Consider the following 7599-nt stretch of genomic DNA (forward strand, 5'->3'; position numbering starts at 1 on the left):
AACTTTGTAGGTTTTGTGGTGATTTTTATCATACAGATGTTTTGAATATTTATTGGATCAAGTCTGTTTCATAAATTTATTTATGACCACTGGGTTTCTTATCCTATCCAGGAAGGTCTTCTGCTTAAAGATATCCTCCTATATAGTTTTCTATATGGTTTTGGTAGTTTTGTTTGTTTTTATGTTTAGATCTTTAATCCATAAATAATTTATTCTTTGTTTATGGCGTGAGGTAGGGATCTAAATTGGCATCTTCTTCACCTGTGATAGGCAGAATAATGGTCCATAAAAGAGGGTGACACCCTAAACCCCAGCACCTTTAAATGTTACCTTACATGGCAAAAGAGATTTTACAGATGTGATTAAGGTTATGGAATTTGGAATGAGGAGATTACCCTGAATTATCTGGATGGGCCCAATCTAATAACAGGAATACTTAAAAGCAGAATTTTTCATGGCTATGGTCAGAGGGAAACATGACTATAGAAGAATGCTTACAGAAGTACAATGCTGCTGGCTTTGGAGATGGAAGAGGAGGCCAAGAATCAAGGAATAAGGGTGGCACTTAGGACTGGAAAAGGCAAGGAAATAAATTCTTATCTATAGCCTTCCAGAAAGGAAAGCAGTCCTGCCAACACCGATTTTAGCTCACTGACACCTATGTCGGACTTCTGACCTATAGAACTGTAAGATAATGAATTCTTATTGTTTGAGGGACCAGGTTTTTGGTAACTTATTAATTAGAAACTTAATATACCCCTCTCACCAACACCTTTTATGAAATATTCCATCCTGTTCTTACTAAATTAAAATGACAGATTTACTGCATAAATAATTCCCATGCACCTGTTGGTTTCTGAACTCTCTATTCCGATCAACTGGTCAGAATGAATCTTTTTTCCTGATCCAGAACCATATTGTTTTAGTTACTGTTACTTTATAATTTTTTTAATGTCTTGAATCCTTCCTCTCCTTTTAATCCCCACTCCTATCTCTTTATTTAAGACCTCATCATTCCTCTTTCCTCAAATCTTAATAACACTCTATCTCCAGTTTCACCCTCCTCCAGTTCATTTTCCATTATATTACTAGCATGATTTAAAATGCAAGTATTAGGGCACCTGGGTGGCTCAGTTGATTAAGTGGCCAACTTCAGCTCAGGTCATGACCTCGTGGTTTGTGAGTTCGAGCCCCTCACTGGGCTCCATGCTGATAGCTCGGAGCCTGGAGCCTGCTTCAGATTCTGTGTCTCCCCCTCTCTCTGCCCCTCCCCTGCTCATGCTGTCTCCTTCTCAACAGTAAATATTTAAAAAAAATTTTTTTAATGCAAATATCATCAGATTTCTACCCTTCAGGTCCTTTGTGGCCATCCTTCATCTTCAGCCGAAGTCCAAATTCTTTGATAAGGTACATAAAAATGGTATGACGAAGGATGTTGCCCATCTCACAGGGTCATCCCAACCCCTCTGCTCCAGACATCAAAGAACGTGAAGCTCACAGAGTGTACCACACTTTGCATCTTTGGAGCTTTGCACAGTGGCAGTATCGTAGCCAATGAGGTTTATCTGAGGCACGATTATTGCTAATTGAAAACTTTGTATCTTTGGATATGTTGCTGCTTCTTCATAGAATACCTTCCATGCCTCCTCCAAGCTAATTAGCACTGTACATTCAAAACTCAGCTAGAGCATCCAATTCCCTCGGCGAACCTTCTGCATTCTTCACTGGTAGACTGAGCTAGTGCCCCTCCTTTACCCTCCCAGAGCAGCACAAATATATCTCTTCTAGCCTGCACTTACACATTTTGCAATTGCACTTGTTGGTTTGCTTGTCTACCTCCCTCACTAGATAGTGAACTCTTTAAAGGCAGGAATTGTCTTTCATTTATGTATCCCCAATGCTTAACAGAGTGCTAAAATCTTGTAATAATAAGAATATGAAAAATAGTGATATCAGGGGTACCTCTTATTAAAACCTGGGCTAAGTGCTCTTCATTATTCAATAACCACTAAGTGTCAGCTCATAATTTTGTGTTCCGTGAAACTGTTTTTAACTAAAAATAATATTGTCCAGCTTGTTCGCTTGTCTTATTCACAAGACTTGGCTACAAGCAACTTTGGGATGTTTCCAAAGGAAGAAAGTTTCCTATGTTGAACAAATTCAAAAGAACATGACTCAGGCTCTAAAAGTAATCCAGAAAAGAATTTCTAAAATATTTTGAATAGGAATGGTATTACTGGATTATTTTGATAGGAAGAACCCTGATTTAAATGCCTGTGAGAACCACCAGACTGGGTTAGGTGCCCCCACTCTGTGCTCCCATAGCAACGAACACAAACATTTAGCCAAGCACGTATCGTGTCATGTGGAAGTGATGTGTTTACTTATTTTTTTTCCCATTACCAGTGGTTTTCAATCAGGAGGACAATGCAGCCCCCTTCCCTGGCAGGGGTGTTTGGGAAAATTTTTGATTGTCATAATGACGGGAGAGAGATGCCCCTGTCATTTAGTGTCTACAAGCCAGAGATGCTGACTATCCTACATTGTGCAGGAGGTCTTGTACCACAAAGAATTATCCTGACCCCATTAAGAAACTGACTTTATTTATCTCTGATTTCTCATTGGCTAGGAGAAACCCAGCACTAAAAGTCACTCTGAACGGAAACTACAAAGTAATGGGCACAGAACACCTTGTCATAATGTGTAGGTTATATGGGTTTAAATAATCAGATTACTTTGTAATCACCACTCATAGTTACTTCTATATTTCTGTATTATATAATTGTTGAAAGACAAATGATAAGAGAGTAAGGCCATTAAATCCAGATATTTCTTTTTCTTGTTTTGGTCCAAGTAAACTTTTCTAATAGAAATAGCAAAATAGCAAAATAAATAAATAAATAAATAAATAAATAAATAAAATAATAAAATAACAATAATAAATAAAAGTTCATCTTTAGTATTTTGTTCCATCAATCCACCCATGTCAAGGCGTCTCCTTCATATTTTGGCATCCATCTGTAGAAACCTTCTCAATTTGGCACCACCAAAGAAAGACATCCTGGCCTGGATATGTACACCTGATATTCCATTCCATCAGGGTCCAAGGGCGAATTGTTTAAACTGATAATCCAGGTGGATCCCAGATAATATGGCTTCCATATTACCTCTAAATTCCCTTCCAGCTCTGGGGCGCCTAGGTGGCTCAGTCGGTTAAGCATCTGACTTTGGCTCAGGTCATATCTCATGGTTCGTGGGTTGGAGTCCCATGTCAGGCTCTGTGCTGACAGCTCAGAGCCTGGAGCCTGCTTCAGATTCTGTGTCTCCCTCTCTCTCTGCCCCTCCCCCACTCATGCTCTGTCTCAGAAATAAACATTAAAGAAAATTTTTTTTAATCTACAGTATTTCACAAGTCCTTCCTAAATTTATTCATGACTCTAAGCCATTAGTGAGCACTTACGGTTTGTGCCAGTGCCATAAGTTGAAGGGCAAGAGAGAATTTTAAGGAGAAGGGGGCACAAGACCATTTCAGTCAAGGGAGATATTTTCCAGGCTGCTGGATTCTGGGTTTTTCTGATTATGATTTTTAGGAAACCTGTTTCCACCATTCCCTAGGTCCATTCCTTGCCGTAAAACAGCATGGTTTATTGTCTGCTTTTGCTAGAATGTCAACTTCATAAGAGCAATATCCTTGTCAGCTTTATTTGAACTGTATTCCCGACACCTAGAACTATATCTGTTATATCATGGCACTCTTTAAATATTTGTTGAATAAATGAATGGATGAATAAGTAATTTACTATAAGTAGAGATTTAATCATTTATGAATAAAAGAATAGAGTAGCATATCTACAACAAAAGGAAACTTCACGTTGAGGGGCAACTGTGTGACAGATTATAAACTCTGTACTGAATTGCAAAGTCATGGGAGGGACGAGAAACAGGAACCCATGAACATGACATGAAATATAAAAGCAGATATCACTGAATTATAAGGAGCACTTAAGCCTGGTACAAAGGTCAAATGAAATTCGTTTATCCCTCAAGTCTGATCTGGGTGAAGAATATCTGATAGGCTCTCAGCAAAAATAAGATCAGTTCTCAAGTGCTACCCTGGAAAATCCAAAGTCCATTAGCTTAAGCAATAATCCTGGACATACTTAAAATCTTATTTTACAGGATCCTCATATGCACATTAGGAACCAAGCAAAATATCTCATAGGAGTAATGTTGAATAACTACCAAAGGCATACAGAGAAATTACAACTCATTTATATCATTTGAGTTTCATAAGAACAAGTAATTATTTCCATTTTCCAAAACGACAAAATAAAGATATATGAAATATATAAGTCAACCAGGGATCATGAAAACCATTTTAAATCAATACACCACGTCCTAAGTGAAATTTCCATGCAACCAGAAAATAGTAAGGGAATTTAAATAAAATTTAAAAATCAACTCAAACATTGACAGTACCATAATTCTAAGACTTCAAATATTTCTTGATTTTAAAATGTCAATGAGAAATATGGGAAAGACTTGTGAAAACAATGTGCATTATTCATTGCATAGGCTGACAAATTTTTTAAATGTTCAAAGTCCCACAGAGAGTTGCAAAAGAAATTCTGTCTCCTGGATCCTTAATTCAAAATCACTACCATGGGAAGTGTTTCAATTTACAATTGTTTTCAGCAGCAAAAAACAGAAAAACATAACAAGTTTTTTTCAGGTAACAAGGAGTGTGAGGGTTGACAGTGACATCAGGTCAGAAGCCTTCCCTTCTATCTTTCTGTATCTCTCTCTCTCTCTTTTAGTTTATTTATTTATTTTGAGAGAGACAAAGACAGCACAAGCAGGGGAGAGGCAGAGAGAGACAGTGAGAGTATCCCAAGCAGGCTCCACATTGCCAGCTGTGGAGCCCGACTTGGGGCTTGAACTTCCAAACCATGAGATCATGACCTGAGCTGAGACCAAAAGTCAGATGCTTAACCAAGTGAGCCACCCAGGAGCCCCTGCATCTCTATCTTTGCATATGGTTTTTTGCCCTCATGTCATTTTGTGGTCACAATATGGCTGCTCCACTGCTGGCATTGCAGCTGAATTCCAAACAAAGGGCAAAAGGCATGTGCTCACTAAAACCTGGAAGAGATTTTTCAGAAACCTCCATTTAGTGACATTTCACTAATGCCTCCTTGACCAAAGCTTGTCTCACATGGCCACCTCAAGCTGTAAGGCAAGTTGTGAACTGTTTTGTTTCCTGGAACATTGCCATACTCTTGGTTTCTATAGGATATATGCATAGTAGACTGTTCAAGTTAGTGCAGTATTGAAGATCCAATTCAGAGGCACTTGATCTTGAAAGGGTATGAACTTCACAAGGAAATTGCCCCTGATGCTGATGAAGCTGATACTTCAGTTCCTTCACTTATATGGAGCCCCTCCAAGGCCTTGGGAAACATGTGTTCACAATGTCATATATTTTGGTAGATTTTTCACCTTAAGATATTTTAATGGTCATTAATTAATATCTATGTTCTTCCTACTGTGACTTTCCCACCCTTGTGACAGGTGAGTGTTGTTGGAATGGCCACGGGCATTTGGGGAACGAAGCTAAGTCAGAGCTAAATTGAGGACACATTCCATTTGAATTTAATGGGATATATCAAGGAGACTCACACATTAAGTAGGTTCTGTGTATAGTTGAGTCATTGCCAGCATAGGAATTGTTTCCAGGAATACTCCTGCTGCCCACTGTGCTAATTCACCTGGCACCATGATGTGAAGGTACAGGGCTCAAAATAAAGCTCGTTAATAAGCCACTACAAAAGGACATTGGGGACAAACCGCCAGTGAGTGTCTTCAACCGAAGAGTAGTCGTCAATTAGTGACTACTGACAAGAAGACTTGAGATGCTCTCATATATGAAAGAGACTAGGTAAAAGTTCCCCAAATTTGACAATAGTCCTAAAATTTTACATGACATTTCTGATAAGATATGCTGCTGAAAGAAACTTTTTTAGGGGCACCAGGGTGGCTCAGTCGGTTAAGCGTCTGACTTCGGCTCGGTCATGATCTCTCAGTTCATGGGTTAGAGCACCGCATTGGGCTCTGCACTGACAGCTCAGAGCCTGGAGCCTGCTTCACATTCTGTGTGTCTCTCCTTCTGCCCCTCCCCTACTCGCGTGTGCACGCGCGCTCTCTCTCTCTCTCAAAAATAAATTTTTTTTTTAAATTTTTTTTTCAACGTTTTTTATTTATTTTTGGGACAGAGAGAGACAGAGCGTGAACAGCGGAGGGGTAGAAGAGAGGGAGACACAGAATCAGAAACAGGCTCCAGGCTCTGAGCCATCAGCCCAGAGCCTGACGCGGGGCTCGAACTCACAGACCGCGAGATCGTGACCTGGCTGAAGTCGGACGCTTAACCGACTGCACCACCCAGGCGCCCCTCTCAAAAATAAATTTTAAAGTGTCAAAAAAAAGAGAGAAACTTTTTAAATTTTCAGTAACACATTTCAAGCTTGCTAGAGGAAAGCCTCTAGTATCTTTCTAGTCTACATAAAATCTTTGAAACCTTCCTATGAAGAGGCAAACAACAAGCATGCAGCAAAAATAAATAAATAAGTAAATAAATAAAATTTTAAAAATGTACAAATTATATATTAAAAATAGAAGTGTGTCAGGCAGGAAATCAAATTTGTGTTGTTTTCCCTAGATATTGTGATATTCATGGAGTTTGTCAGTTTAAAAAATCCAATTTGTTTTAATTTCTTTCCTCATTTTAAATAGTCACTTTTGTCCCTAATTTTGTATTCTTTCTATGAACAAGTTTCCTTTAACTAACAAGTTACTACAAACTGAGTAACTTTCAAGCCTCATGGAACCTGGATCTGCCCTTGAGCCTCAGGAACCCTGTGAGTCCCCCAGTGAGAAGTAATCTTGAAGGCCTTCCAGATTCACCTTTACATGTAAAGGTAACAATCTACCATCAAGTCAGAATCAAAGCTGGCTGCAGATGCCCATGTGAAGTGTCCTTTCGCCTGAGCTGTACCCTGAATTCACTTGGTCTTCTTAGGTGAAGGTCACTGTCAGGTATCCCACAGCAGCCAAGAGAGGGCCACAGGACGAAGCAAAAGGAAATTGAGCTGTTAATTCCCTTACTCCTCCCACTGTATCCTTAAGAACTCCATTTATCATGTACCCATATTAACATTCTTTCTGCTTGGATGTTAGAAGGGGTTTACCCGGCAAGGTCAACACCCCTCCCTAAGGATGTCCAGTAAAACATCAATCTCACAAATTTCTCCTTCTTTGGTAAAATACATTGTAGGAATGCTGCCCATTAGAATGGTCTCTGAAGATTCCCAATGCACTAGCATCTTCAGAGCTTTGAAAAGTGCAAGTGAACTGACTTTGATTCCACATTTTCCCAATCTAATTTAATCACAGGATCCTATTTACCCTAGAATACGTCTTCAGAATTTTTGCTCAAAGTGGATGTACAAATATTTAATTCATATTATTGTTATGTTCACACCACAAATGGCAAGTCTCCAAAGGGCATTTGGACTTTAAAGAGCTCTTGATAACAAAAGAAAC

The 7599-nt window shown here is 39.1% G+C and overlaps 1 pseudogene; it reads left to right on the forward strand.

The window, feature by feature from the left end:
• Window positions 1-1525: 1525 nt before the first annotated feature.
• On the forward strand, window positions 1526-1731 carry LOC122241590 (annotated as a pseudogene).
• Window positions 1732-7599: the final 5868 nt, after the last annotated feature.

This window comes from Panthera tigris, chromosome C1 (genome assembly GCF_018350195.1).
Source record: "Panthera tigris isolate Pti1 chromosome C1, P.tigris_Pti1_mat1.1, whole genome shotgun sequence".
Taxonomy (NCBI): Eukaryota; Metazoa; Chordata; class Mammalia; order Carnivora; family Felidae; genus Panthera; species Panthera tigris.